The 15,798-nt window shown below is 40.4% G+C and overlaps 1 pseudogene; it reads right to left on the bottom strand.

Moving 5' to 3' along the window:
• Positions 1 to 13,496: 13,496 nt before the first annotated feature.
• Positions 13,497 to 14,016, bottom strand: LOC117380940 (ATP synthase subunit g, mitochondrial-like; annotated as a pseudogene).
• Positions 14,017 to 15,798: the final 1,782 nt, after the last annotated feature.

Genomic DNA, 15,798 nt, shown 5'->3' with positions numbered 1-15,798 from the left:
GCGCTGCCTCGAGTGGATTCATTAGAGAAATGCGAGAAGAAAAGCCTTGTGTCATGTGTTAAACTGCTTTTTTAGTTCGGATTAAGGTTTATGTTTAATACAATGTTGTTTGTGTTTAACCGTCAACACAGATCTTTTGTGTAATAATGCGTAAACTTGTCTGAAATACAAAACACAAGTATTTTTAGCTCAAATTTAAGAAATGCAGGGAGCAAATAGGCTGGAACAGAGACACAGCGTGAGATTGGGTTCGACAACACAACACTTTGACATGATTTAACATACAGAAATTGTCCAATCAGATTCATAATTTTAGATTTATTTTGTGTTATATTTTTGTTGTCATTTTGAGATTGATTTTGAATTTGCAGCTTCTCAAGATGTGGATCCCAGCAAGGCTAACCCTTTTATTATCCAACGCAAATCTCACAAGATCATTTTCTGCATGTGCTCACAATCTAGTTCTACTTTTATCTTTAATCCATCCCTAATGATAATAGGGATGGATTAACCCTCGAACTAGTTCATTTTAAACAGTCTGCAGTGGTCCAAAGTTATTCCTCACCTACTTTATGCATTCAGACCATCCTAAATACCATAGACTGTATAAAGAAGTGGACTAAGTGAGTATGACATCACCCATAGCGTTCAGCTCCAATCGAATGTTATAGGGGCCAATTTGGAGCTGAGTTCCGTATTAGGAATTCCGACTGGGAGTATCATAGCAACCAAAGAGCCAATCCTGAGCGAGGCTGTTAAAGGTAACGCCCCTTCCCAACCCCACCGCTGGTCTAGCAGGCAGCGGATACTTAGCAATGTTGTCAATCAAACCTGTTGCTAGTGCCGGAGTTACCTCAGGAAAGAAGGTGCCTGATTTGTCTGTTATTAATGTTCGTATCTTGATTCATGGACAAAATAGCAAAATAAAAAATACCAGGATCATCTAGAGCGGGTTAATAGGAACATTTTAAGACCAAAATGACAAGGCTCACTGCAGCAGTTACAGAGAGAGGGGCCGCAGTTTTTCAATGTAAAGTGAATTGAAGCCAGAAATGCGCCTATGCTCACTTCCTATTTGGAACGCGGCGGCTAGCAGGTTAGCTATGCGCATTTATATATACAGTCTGTGCTAATTACTCACCACACTGACTTTATAAGCTCTTTTCACAACTCTCAGAGACCAGAGTATTTTGCCTTCACAGTAAAGCTATCAACAACTAGTATGCTAACGTGCATCTCTTCATTATCAGACATTAAAACGCTTCATAATTAGACAGACGCAGAAGACTTATTTTGACCTCAAGAGCTGCATGTACAATATAACTGTACTGGGGTGAGACACATTTTGTTCAGATACAGGGGAAACATGGTGTACAGGGCCTTTAAGAGTAAAACTGAAGAATCATAATATAGCTGCCGCCGCAGAACAAAGCCCAGACAAACTGTTAGCAAATTTCCTGAGCTCTGCAGAAACCTCTTAAACGGGAACAAATGCCGAAATCCACCATCGCTCCTCAAAGGCCGTCCCACCTCACGCGGCGCCCCCCAGTGGGACTCTAAATGCAGATAACGAAGAAATGGAAAATGGAGGGCAAATTGACCCTTTCACAGCATGTTAAGTCAGTTTGTATGGGTACCTGGAGTGGCCCGGCCCCTCCCATCAATAAAATAATTTAAGAACACATTATACTGGTCTAAAAGGGCCCATTTGCCGGACCAGGTGACTACTCAAAGACTCTGCGGATTACAGACACCCTACATCAGGTACTTTTAATTCAAACGCGGTCGATGGGACTTAGGCGGCTGTTGTGTGGTGGTGAATATTAAAAACGGGTCTTTCTGCTCAAATGTCTCGTGTGCATAAAGTCAATAAAAATGGATGGGGGGTCAGGCAAAGTGGACGGCGCCGTTGTATACGCGATTCTGGAGATCTGCATGGGTTTTCTTCACAGCACTTTTAATGATCATTCTACACTAAGAAAATACTAAGATACTGGTTTGTGGGAGCAGTCTACTCACGAGATGTGATTTAGCTGTTTGATTTTCTGAAGAAACGGATTTGAATGTTTAAAGAAAATGTGTTATGTGTTATGGGGATTTTAGTATTAAAGGGCCCGTATTACGCTGTTTTCTGATCCGTGTTATAATGTTGTTTCTTTGTCACAAACAGACCTGGAGTTGTGTTTTGTTTCATTCACACATGTTTAAACACCTGCATATTCAGGCTTTCAGTTTTTCATCTCAAACAGAAAACACTCTGTTCCACCTTGTGATGTCATGTGGTGATACAGGAAGTGCTCCACAGTGTTTTTAAATTCCACACACCTTCACTAGAATCATTTGGGTAATTCTCTTTCTTCTGAACTAAAGGTAAAAGGTTGCTGTTAAGTTAAAACTACCACTTGATGACATCATAAGGTGAAACAGAGCATATTGACCTTTTAAAAATGTAGACCAAGGGTGTCCAAATTTAATTCAGCATTTATATATTGAAACATTTTTGAAGTGCAGGGCCACAGATCGGCGAGTCATTGTGATGTGTGCATTTAACACAGCTTTGATAGAGCTACTGTACCTTTAATAAGACTTGGAACATTCATTTTAGGTCTAGCTTTATTCAGGTTTTAGTGGTAGAATGAAATACATCAACATCATTTGATCAGTTGGGCCAATTCAGTGGAGGCTCAAAAGAAAAACTGGTCTAAGGGCTGTATTTGGCTATAGTTTGGACACTCCTGACGTAAACAGAGTAATAATGCTGGATTACTCAAACATGTGTGAATGAAACAAAACACAACTCCAGGTATGTTTTTGAGGAGGTAACTACATTAGAACATAACTTGAAGCTTACAAGAGTCCATTTTGTGTAATATAGGACCTTTAAACTATAACATGCAAAATTCCTTGTCTTACATTTTGTTCTTAATAAACTGCAACTTTGATTTAAAATGGTTCAGTAATAAAAAATGCTTCACTGACTTCCTATTCAAAACTACTGAACTAACATTTTTAAATCCTGCATATATGACCTGAAGCCTAAAGTATTTGAATAATTGCAAGCATAGAGAGGTGGGTGGAGATAGGGGGTAGGTGAAAACAGACATTTTCAGAACACTCAAGCCTTAAATACAGGACAGTAGGGGATTAGTCAAACCTTCACGAGTCAATAGGAAGATCAATATAACATGGTTCAAAGCTCATTTAAGTTGATTTTGCATAATATGTTTAACATGTTTTAAGACACTGTACCAGATTTTTACTGTGTTAAAAACATGAAAAACTGAAAAACCTTTAGACAGTTTGCAGTGGCCCAAAGTTATTCCTGACTTATAGTATGCATTCAGAACATCTTAATTATTCACCACATTGAGTTTATAAGTGCTTTTCATAGCTCTTAGAGACAAGAGCAGAGTTTAGCTGCACTTCCTGATTATGGGACAAAAAATGATTTCTAATTAGATGCAGACAACAAGCTTCTTATTTTAACCTTAAGAGCTGTTTATATCATATATCTGTACTGGGACAAGACTTTTTGCTCAAATGATTGGAAAACATGTTGAGATGTTTGCTTATAACTGCACTTTATAGCGATTAATAACAGTTTAGACTCACATTCCCTGGTATATATACTTGCGATATACCTTTATGGAGCGGCTGATGGAGTTGTATTAGCGTAACAGTAAAAAGTGAGCGCTCAGTGTGATACAAACTGCAGCAGAAACAGCCCTATTAACAACTGCCCCAACACTAATTCAAATCAATGGTGCAGAGCAAACTCATGGATCCCATAGAGTTTATTGACGAGCTGTGCGCTGAAGGCTGAAGGCACAGGGAGGGCTGAAGGCACAGGGAATACACAGGGAATACACAGGGAATACTCAGGCTGTATCATGTAGACACAGGGACGTGTTAAATGCATGTAAGGCTGACAGTACAGTTCAGCACCACGGACAGCTCCACGGGACAACCCCTGCACGTTTCAAATACTAGAGGGTTTTATTTTCATCTTTCTTGTGTTTTCTTAAAATTAACACATAATTTATATATGAGTTTACATTTTTTAACATATTTTGATTCCAATATTCATGGAAAACTGAGGAGAGTTTATTAATTCATTTGATTCATTTGACAATACAATATAGATTATACGGTTACATACTGTTACAAATATGTAACATAATTTGATAAATGTATATGTACTGCAGTGTTGTCCTGATACTAAAATTTCTATTTGATTTTGATACCAAGGAATAAACTCGATAGTCGATACTAATTCTGATACCACAATGATAATAAAAAAACAACAAAACACTCTTACTTTAGACAACAGAATGCGATTTTTAACATTAAATGGTAGTACTTTTTTATATTTCTGTCCTGTGAATATGACTTTTTATCATAAATACTTTCTCAAATGAGTATCTAGCTTTGATTCTAGTTTTAGCATCGATTCGTGTCAGATTTTTGATACTTTTGAAAACTCTAACGCATGTAAATCTATAGGTACAAAGCTTTATTTTTTATTCTGTACCAAACCACTTATTACGATTCAAAAACAACAAAAAAAACAACTTCACAAATACTCCCTTAGTTCTTCTTGGCTGCCGTGTCTTAACAGAACAGATGTTTTAAAATTTAAATTATATGATCATTTGTATTTGAAGCACACGACTGCCTTACAAAACTAAACCCTGCTATTTCACATTCACTATAGACCAATGTGTTAATATGTTGTTTTTCTTTCAGATGTCTTGGCAAATTATGGCTTATTTTGTTGTTTGGAAAATACCTGGAACTCCATTTATCACTATGCATTTAACCAGCCCCATTTCGAGTCCGCCTGGGAGGAACAGGCTGCTGGAAAGGCTCTCAGTGTGGTGGCAAAGCAGTGATTTGGCATGTTAGCAAGTGTGTCGGGAGCTAATCAGACAGAGGGGCCACTGTAATGGACAGAATGTGGGCAGAATCACAGCTAGACCCAGCCCGATAATACAGCTAATTTTTCCACTGTCTCAGCCCGCGCGCCGACTGAAATGGGGTCAACAAAAGGTGCCGGAGCCACCAAATGAACAGGTGTTGCTATTCTTCCAAGGACAATCTCCCTCCTCCCTCCTTCACTCTCTGTCTGTGTAAACGCGTGAGAATGTATGGATAAATGAAGGGCAGGACCTGTGCATATTACTTGTATTGTTTACTTTTGAAATCCTATAGTATAGAGCTGGTGCGTTTTGATGAAAGGCCCTCCTAGATTCCTTCATTCCCTGGGCTTGTTGTGATACAGAAACAATTGGTTATTATAAGGACAGCTCTTGTAGGGAAATAAGGTCCTCTGGTTTACATCGGGAGGGTGGCTGAAGTGAGCGTCTTTGTTGATAAGAAGCCGTGTATGTATTAATGTTGAAATTCTCAATCCCGTTTGGTGTGATTGGACCTGTCACATTCTAATCACAGATGGAAACACACGTACAATGCTTCATTTGTTCTTGATGACGAGCTTTATGTAAAATATATTGACCTGCAGCAGTGGAGTAAAAAGACCTGCTGTTTGAGCGATGTCTCCATATAGGCACACACGCACACTTTAGTTATGCTTCATTAAAGTTACTCTGTGTATCACTTCTAGACGCACTTGGGTTTGTAAAGAATACAATATCACATTTAGAAATAGTCATTAGGGACATTTCTTGGAAGATGCACTTGGAATTTGCATTTTGTCTGTAGTTTCTGTGTTTTTATATACAAATGTTTGGATGGATTATTTGCACACACTTAAATTGCACATACAAACACAAACTATCTAATATCAAAGAAGAAGAAATGCCCAAACTCCCCTTTGACTTTCCTGAGGTTCTTCTCAGGCAGGACTTCCTCCAGGCCTGGAGCAGCTCCACATGAAGACTTCAGGAGGCTGCGATGGTGTTCAATGCAATTTTTCTTATATAGCACATTTAAAATACAACTTAAGCTGCTCAAAGTGCTTTACATAATCAGCAACAAACAAAAATAAATATACATAAAATACAACCCTCGTAGAACAATAAAACACCAAGATATCTTGCTGAGCTAGAACCAAGTCAAGCCAGAGAGGAGAGGTGGGTTTTCAGTCTAGTCTTAAACTTCGTTAGAGACTGGGAGGATCTGACAGGCAGAGGGCGCTATTCCATAGTGTGTCTGCTTGCACATGGTGTAGCATAAGCCATAGGTATTGAGGATCCTAACAATAACAAAGGATCATGTTCCTGTATGGGACACCATCCTTTCTAGATATGTAGACTCACACACTTTACTAAATATATTTTATTAGCAGGTGCTTCAAAACACAATAGACACATCTTCTGTAAAACTGCTGTTTGTGTCCAGTTCTTCTGAGAATGACACAGTTCAGTTCCTCGAGTTTCACTGCACTTTTGAGACTTCAGATCTGATCAGAACATAAAACAGTGTAGATTTCTGAAAGTTCTCCTCTAAGAGCCACAAATGAAGAAGACAAGGATGAATACATTGAGTGAGTGTAGAATGTGTCCAGCCTCTGCTTCTATCTGCCACACACAAACTCAAACACACAGGCTCGGGCTGGAGATGCATTAAAGCTGCCCATCAGGACAGTAATGGATTAAAGGGCGCTGTGCCTCTGCAGTTTGCCAGTCGATGTTGTGTGTCTCTGCTCAGGGCCCCTCCCTGCTCTGCTCTCTTCCTGCTGCAAGACGTTCATTTGCCATCAGTTGCCATCTTGGCTGGCTCCATTAATGCACGCCCACAAAAGGACGACACATCGCATTATCACCTCAGTCCCTTTCAAATGAGAGCTGAGCGATGCCTGGGCGCAGCTTGTGACTGGTTAACACTATCAGCTATTTGTCAGATTGTTCCCTAATACACAGCGTCTAAAGATTTCATCAGGCATTTGATGACGGAAATAAACCACTGCCCATGGGGAAATTGGACTGATTAATGGAATTATGCGATGGAGGGGAGTCAATACAGCAGCACACTGTCACATGGGGATAAGGAGAGGTCCACTGGAGAGGCCTGTCCATGCTTTATGTGGGCTATGCTCTATGTGGGCCTGACCATGCTCTGTGTGGGACATTCTCTATGTGGGCCTGTCCCTGCTCTATGTGGGCCTGTCCATGCTCTGTATGGGACATTCTCTATGTGGGCCTGTCCCTGCTCTGTGTGGGCCTGTCCATGCACTATGTGGGCCTGTCCATGCTCCCTCTGGGACTGTCATGCTCTGTGAGTCTGTCCATGCACTGTGTCAGACATTCTCTATGTAGGTCTGTCCCTGCTCTATGTGGGCCTGTCTGTGCTCCATTTGGGACTGTCCATGCTCTATGTGGGCCTATCGTAAGCAGGGACAGACTAGTTTTGCAGAGAGGGGTTTTCATGTATAGATCAACAGAATAAACAATAGAGCAGTCATCCTTTTAAGTGTAAACACTATTGAATTTAAAAGTGCACTACATAACTTTTCCGTTGGGGGGTTTATTCAATTACGTGTGGATTTATTGCTCAATAATACCTAGAAAAACAGGCATTTTGACTGTGAGCGTGGGTTGCCACTCCACAGATCTGACCTGTAAATTTGCCTGATTTGGTCTCCATAATGATAGAAAGGCTTAATGCCATACTTGATTACAGAGTCAACATCATGCCCCAGATCTTCAGGTTGTAGTGAAGAAAAGAGTTGGTTCACAAGGGCAGTTTGTACAGAACATTTAATAGAATCCTTCGCCATTATGTTAAGTTGCATTAAACTTTTTCATGACTCTGGCCCTGGTTTAATCCATGCTGCTAACTGTGTCTCTGAGATCGACTCCACTTTAAATAGCCCCAGACCATATGGGCCCAGTTGGGCACAATTCGTTTTAATGTCATGTACCAGTGTCGCGTAGAACAGGGCTAAAATGGCACTTCTTGGCCGCCCCCCTCAGCATTCTTCGGTCTGTTAAGTGCTCTCTTAGTCCTGCCTAATGCATCTCTGATCTCTGCACCAAAACTGTACTGAGCCCACTCCCGCCCCTGTGACCCAGTAGCTCCCCACCACAACTGAACACAACGCTGGCTCTTTTTGCATCAATTGTTTCTGGCTCTTACCGTGGATACTGGTTGCTATGGTACTTTGACAATAAACCCTGTAATAAAGTGATAGTGATATGCAGGCAATTCACTGGGCCCCTCTCAGACAAAAAGCGCTCTCCACATTTGAGGTGCTTTGAATCGTATGGGAGCTCAATAAAACAATTAAAACTACAGCTATTGTGACTCAGCTCTGTGGTCCAGCAGGAGTCACGGTCGGGCAGACAGAGGACACACACTGAACTCAGCATAATTAGACACATTATTGGGGCTTTGTTCGTCAATGATGGGATGATGCCAGATTAGGGGACATTGTTACGTTTGTGAATGGTTTTCAGAGATACACATTAGACTCTATGTAGTGATGACAGAACTACTCGGCCTAATTAGAGTTACTATCCAAATCCAAATTCAAACACGAATGACTGAGCAGAGGTGCACATGTTTATAAAAATAAATGTGTTGGTTTTGCCTGTCAGAATGTAAAGGCCACAAGAATTTCATTGTGTGTATAAGAAGGGTTAATTTATTTTTGGACTGCAAAGTTAAATTAAATATAAATGCCATGTACATTGTAAAAAAAAATAAAATAAAAAATAATAATGATAATGATAATGATAATAAGAGCTGCCCAAAAACATAGGCAAAACAGTTCAACTTTGGACATAAAGCCCAGCCATGGGTTTTCAAAACTTTGGCTACAGTGCCCTCTGGTGTTTGATCAGGTATAATTCAGATGGTTCTATTGGACGTTTTCAGTGCTCTGCATTTAGTGCAATATAGATCATCTCAGCAGGAAGCCTGAATAATACTAACTGCAAATGAATATAACATGAAGGCACATGTGTCCTATTGAAATCCTTTTACAATAAACAGGACAAACTGTATGTTTTATTTCTTTATTTATTCTCTGTATCATCACAGCTCTTGTCACATTTTATTGAATTCAACAGATTTATAATAATAATAATAAAAAAAAAATAAAAAAAAAAAAAATAATAATAATAATAATAATAATAATAATAATAATAATAATAATAATAATAATAATAATAATAATAATAATACATATAGCTTTAAAAAAAAAAAATTATTTTTTATTTTTTTAGAGATACTCAAAGTTGTTTTAAAATTTCCATTCTTGCTGAGGGTTAGATACTATTGTGGCCACAGCTGCCCTGACTGACTGACAGAAGAGAGGCTGCTAAAGTGCGCCATTTGCCCCTTTGACAAACCAAACTAAGATGCACACAGTACTACACCGTACATTAGGTGCAATGAGTCAATCTCCACGAACACTACTGCCCCACTGTGGTCTCCCAACTGTACTTAGCTTCAGATCAGATCAGATGAGGCACTGGCAAGAAGATCTGACCACAGACTATAAAAAAATTTACAGTTGACCAATTTAGTATTGTAAGAAATGTATGAAGTTATTTTCTGCAGACTACATTATATTTGACAGTAGTATAGTAGTAGTAGAACAATACAGAAGCACAAATACATTTAAAAGTTAACATTTTTAATAACCTGTAAAAGAATGCTGTAATTACCGTGAGAAAGCAGACGGCCAATTAGACATGCAGTTCAATGACAAAAGGATAAGACATGCTCCAAATCCCCTTAAAGCCTCCACACAGAGACCTATTCTACAAACAGACAGAACTAACACCTAACACATCAACACATGTGCAGTATAGTAGTCCAAACAGGTTCATTTGGTCTTCTTTTAATTTTTAAAATTTCATTTAACAAACTTATTGGGACAGAGGACCATAAACACCATCACTGGATAAAAGAGGTAGCAGAAATCCAGAAATGTGCCCATAATACACTAAACTGAGATGAGGGGCGTTCTTGCATTTCCACACTTGGGACACTGAAGAAGTTGGGCTGCAGAGGGCGTTGTTGTCCTTCCTCTCCTGAAACAAGCCACGCCAAAGGACTGTGTGAATCAGCCACAAGACACCTCACAGCAACATCATGTGACTCTTCTGATGATGACTACAGACAAGCAGGCTGAACATGTGAAGGGAAATAAACAAACTGGTCTGTTAAATGAAAACTTAAAGATAAGTATAGTATATAGTTAGTATAGTATAGTATAGTGTAGTATATAGTGCAGTATAGTATAGTATAGTTTATGTTATGTGTATATTATAGTATATAGTATATTATAGTATGTACACTATATCATACTATACTACACACTATACTATATACCAGGGGTGTCCAAACTTTTTGCAATGAGGGCCAGATTTGGTGAGGTGAAAAGGTGCGGGGGCCGAACATTCACCCTGATCTTTCCATCCATCCATCCATCCATCCATTTTCTTCCGCTTATCCGGAGCCGGGTCGCGGGGGCAGCAGTCTAAGCAGGGACTCCCAGACTTCCCTCACCCTGGACACGTCCTCCAGCTCCTCCGGTGGGACCCCAAGGCGTTCCCAGGCCAGCCGAGAGACATAGTCCCTCCAGCGTGTCCTGGGTCTTCCCCGGGGCCTCCTCCCGGTGGGACATGCCCAGAACACCTCCCTAGGGAGACGTCCAGGAGGCATCCTGATCTTTCTTTGAACCATTAATATTAAATGCACATGAATTATTTAATTATTTTTTTTTACTTTTTATTGCAACTGGCTTTCACCTTTCAAAAACAAAATGAATTAAACACAGATTATAAATATGAAAAAGTGAGCATTTAATCTGTGGTTTTGATTATCACAATAAAATTAATTAACTGAGATTTTCTAATTTATTCACCAAACAAACTGAAACTGGACTGAAACTGAGATCTGGACTGTAGTAAATAGGCCTGGTCTGGCTCAAAGACGGTGGTTTGGATGAGCAAAACGTCGCAGGTGAGTCAGTCTTGTCCTCGCACGGTTCTTGTTAAAGTTCATAATCGAGAACTAAACAAACTCAGCATTTTCTTAGCAAATGTTTGAATTTCTTTAAACCTGTCTTTATCCAATTGCCATTAAAAGTCAGCAAGAGCGCGACCTCGGAGCACGGCCCGGATCTGCTGCCATCCTTGGTGAAATATAATATTGCTTGTAAATGTGTATTTTACGTTGGTCAACAGTGCAACGGGCCACACATAATTATTTTTATTCCAGAGGCTGCGGGCCGGTGGAAATTTGTACACGGGCCGCAATTGGCCCCCGGGCCGGACTTTGGGTATGCCTGCTACATACAATACACTATTATATCTATTTTATTATATGTATTAATTTATTGCCATTTTTACAGGGAGAGCCCAATGAGAGCACTCTCCTTTTCATGAGTGCCCTGTTCAAATATAGAAAAAATACAAACAAACACAAACTAAACAAATAAGTCCATTTAAAACATTCAAAAACAGGAGCAGGTGTGAGTATAAATGTTTATCACTGAATTATTAAAGTGGCACCAAAGTATCCAATGTAACCAATGCACCAATGTAATGGACTGACACACTGTGTGTTTGCGTGTATGTTAGAGTGAGAACTGCTCTGAGAATGCTGCAAATGAATTGCCCTCTGGGATCAATAAAGTTTTCTGAATCCGAATCTGAATCCAGTTTTGCATGTCCTTGAAATGTGCTCCATTTTTGGGAAGTAAAGGCTGTTTTCCCATTTCAGTTCAAGTGCAGCCAGTTTTTAGACTTATGCAACCATGAGGTCTTGTATTAAAAGTTCCCGTATCAAAGTTCACCAAGCGACATATTGAGTCTATCGTCATAGTCCTTTAAATACATTTTATACAGTGTTGTTCTTCTGACAGATAGCAATGGCCAACCTACTTTTTCATAGAGTGAACAGTGATGGGTTTGAGTTCATAAAATGTAAAAGTAATAAAATGAAGGGCTGAGTGAAAGAGTGAATCTAAAGGTTTAAAGTAGAGGCTGAAGTCTGTATGTAGATCATAGCTCCATAATCTACCACAGAAACAAAGGTTTTTCGGTAATTTCAGTGGGATACAAAAATTGTTTCTGTAATAAAATGATAATTTAGATTTTAAAGTGTTACATAATTCTGAGATATTTATTTTAAAGGATGTTTTTGTCTAGCCAAAATCTAAGATATTTATGTGTTGACTCTTTCAATCAATGTACCATTTAGTGTATAAAGCTAATAAATGCTTCTAAAAATGGCCATGGTATATGTCATTCTTTTAAATTGCAACAAACTGTATTAATAAGCATAGTAACAAAAAGTAGCAGGCCCCAAAATTGAGCCCTGGGGCACTCCTTTATTTAAAGTAAAAAAAAAATAATTTAAAAAAATCCTATTTAAACCCATCAGCTCCTACTGCCTGTGTTCTGTTTGAAAGATGGATTAGAACCGATCATGTAGCACTTCATGATCCACTGAATCAAAAGCTTAAGTCAAATTAATAAACAGAGCTACACAATCTTGTTTGTCATCAGGGGCTGAGAAAATGTCATATAAACCTTTTTATGGTTGCACTGACAGTGCTACGCTCTTTTCTGAAACCCGATTGATAAGACTTTAAAAATGAGCATTTATTTAAGTAAACATTAACTTGATTTGCAACTAACTTTTCTCAAACTTTTGCAAGACAAGGTCATTTAGATAATGGCCAGAAGTTATTTACATTTTTAGTTGTGCCACCTTTAAGGGAAAACATGTGCCATTTTCCATAATTCTGGTATATAGTATAGTATATAGTATAGTATGGTATGATATGGTAAGTAAATATGTTTTAATAAAAAACAGTTCTATACATTGGTTGAATACAGACTTTAATGGAATAATGTGGATAAAAGATGTGTGAGAACTCTGTCTGAGAACGCACCAGAGACACTGAACACACAGAACACAGAAATATACACACAGAAAATATATCAGGGTGCTGCTCTGAGCCCAGCACCTCAGTCAGATTTGCCTTTCAAATTACTTGCAAATAATTTGATGCACTTATAATGGCAAGAAAAATTAGACCTGTTGGAACATCTCGGGGAGTCTCCCTGAACTTTCATATTTAATCTAAAAAGTAAAGCATTTTATTTCTACATTGTTGTATTGTAAAAAAAAACGTGCATGTGTTCCTTACAATTGCTCAGGTTTCACTAGGGGTCACTGTGCCCTCAATAGAAAAACAATTGTTTGTATTGATAAGTTTGTATGAATAAGTGTAAAGCGGCAGCACACAGGTGTAGGTCATTATCCAGTGAGACTTTACTGTTGCTAACATGCTAACATGCTAACAGTGAGGCACTAGTTAGCCAGCTGGTTAGAGCAGGTAGGCTAAAAGCTAAAGGACTATTTTTCTGAATAGTATTTTGGCTTAACTTTTTGTCACTTTATATCGTTAATTAGATTGTTAGAGTTAGTGAAGTCATGCTGTAAACAGGCTATGCTAACATAGTACTTTAAATGAACTGTAAGTAGCCTGTGTTATTACTGTTTTAAAAAACTTAGGCCTCACTCACAACTGGTGCCAGAGCCTTCACCTGCATATAGACAAATACATGTCCGTATGACACATTATGGTATTTTAAATACAAATTCTACACACACACCTTTAAGCAGCAAATCATTTTTGTTGATTCCCAAGATAAACGGAATATGATCATAAAAAGCTCACAAGAGAAATTGAACAGTCCAGACTTCAGACACTGTAACCAACAGCCCTCCTTTGCCAATGCACTCTCCAATGTAGAACCACCTCATCACCTCTGTGGCCACCAGTCCATTTCTGAAGCCATCCCTAACTGTGATCTGACCCAGACGTCCTGACTAGAAAGCCTTGATGACGTTAGTTGCCCCTTTGATGGCTTTGGAGATCTCAGTAGGAGATGGGGGGACAAGTTCAACATGGGCATAATGCCAAAAGGTCGTAGGTCGAGGTTTGGAGTAGGTGACAGCGGCTCTGAGTAGAGTTGGTACTTTAGTGACCAGTTTTTGCAGTGCTTGTGCCATGTTGATAATCTATGTGAACACTGCTAAATTGCTGGGGTTAGCCTGAATGTCACCTCCACCTAGCTGGTGTAGGCTTGCTTATAGCCCCAAAGCTCAGCCGCCGTGTGTTGGAGTTCACCCCAGTGAACGATAGATCTCTCACTGTTGTGTCGGCCTATGGGCTGAACAGCAGGGGACTCTGTTGTTCTACTGGGAGACTTCGAAGTGGGCAATGGCAGTGATACCTGGAGAGGGGTGATTGGGAAGAACGACCTCCCTGATCTGAATCCGAGCGGTGTTTTGTTATTGAACGTCTGTGTTAGTTACAGTTTGTCTATAACAAACGCTTGCACAAGGGTGTCCATGAGTGCATATGGCACCAGGACACTCTAGGTTGGAGGTCAATGATTGACTGTCGTGTCATCTGACCCCCGACAGCGTGTCTTGAACACGCTGTCGTGAAGAAAGGGGTAGAGCTGTGGAGAAGGACTATTGGTCAGCCTCGAAGAAATTCTGGCAAACCATATGACGCCTCAGGAGAGCGAAGCAGTGCTTCACCAACACTGTTACAATGCGGGTGGAGAGCTGCTGCCCGCAACTGGGGATGTCGTTGGATGGTGGAAGGAATACTTTGAGGATCTCCTCAATCCCACTGTCACATCTTCAGAGGAGGAAGCAGAGACTGAGGACTTGGAGATGGACTCACCCTGGCTGAAGTCACTGAGGTGGTTGGCAAGCTCCTCAGTGACTCCTGGTTTGGATGAGATCGATACTGAGTATCTTAAATCTCTGGAGATGTCTTGGTTGACATGTCTCTACAACATCGCATGGTGGTTGGGGACGGAACCTCTGGATTGGCAGAATGGGGTGGTGGTCCCCCTGTTTAAGAAGGGGAGCCGCGGGGTTTGTTCCAACTACAAGGGAATCACACTCCTTAGCCTCCCTGGTAAGGTCTATTCCAGGGTACTGGAGAGGAGAATCTGACCGACAGTCGAACCTTCGATTCAGGAGGAGCAGTGTGGTTTTCGTCCTGGTCGAGGAACACTGGGCCAGCTCTACACTCTCCTTTAGGTTAAGGGTTCATGGGAGTTTGCCCAACCAGTCCACATGTGCTTTGTGGATCTCTAAAAGGCTCGTGGTATTCTGTGGGGGGTACTCCAGGAATATGGGGTCCACGGGGCTAAGGGCTGTCCAGTCCCTGCATGATCAGAACAGGAGCTGTGTTCACATTGCCAGCAGTAAGGCAGACCTGTTCCCAGTGAATATTGGAGTCCACCAGGACTACCCTTTGTCACCAGTTCTGTTCAATGTTTTTAAGGACAGAATTTCTAGGTGCAGTCATCATCTGCTGTTCAGATGATGAGATGACGTTGTCCTGATGGCTTCATCAAGCCAGGACCGGCCGATAGCTGGCAGGCACTGGGGCAGTTTGCAGGAGAGAGGCTGGGGTGAAAATCAGTTTCTCTAAATTCGAGGCTATGGTTCTCGATTGGAAAAGGTGGCTTGCTGGCGGGGTGGAGAGTCCCTGCCTCAAGTGGAGGAGTTCAAGTATCTCGGGGTGTTGTTCACAACTGAGGGAAGAATGGAGCTTGAGATTGACAGGCGGATCGGTGCAACGTCTGCAGTGATGCAGTTGCTGTATTGGACTGTTGTGGTGAAGAAGGAGCTGAGTCAAAAGGCAAAACTCTTAATTTACCGGTCAATCTACGCTCCTACCCTCACCTATGGTCATGAGCTTTGGGCAATAACTGAAAGGACAAGATCTCGGATACAAGCGGTCGAAATAAGCTTTCTCTGTAGGGTGGCTGGGCACTCCCT

The sequence above is a fragment of the Periophthalmus magnuspinnatus genome, chromosome 14, assembly GCF_009829125.3.
Source record: "Periophthalmus magnuspinnatus isolate fPerMag1 chromosome 14, fPerMag1.2.pri, whole genome shotgun sequence".
Lineage (NCBI taxonomy): Eukaryota > Metazoa > Chordata > Actinopteri > Gobiiformes > Gobiidae > Periophthalmus > Periophthalmus magnuspinnatus.
The sequence above is the reverse complement of the archived record's forward strand: the minus strand, read 5'-3'. Positions and strand labels throughout refer to the sequence as shown.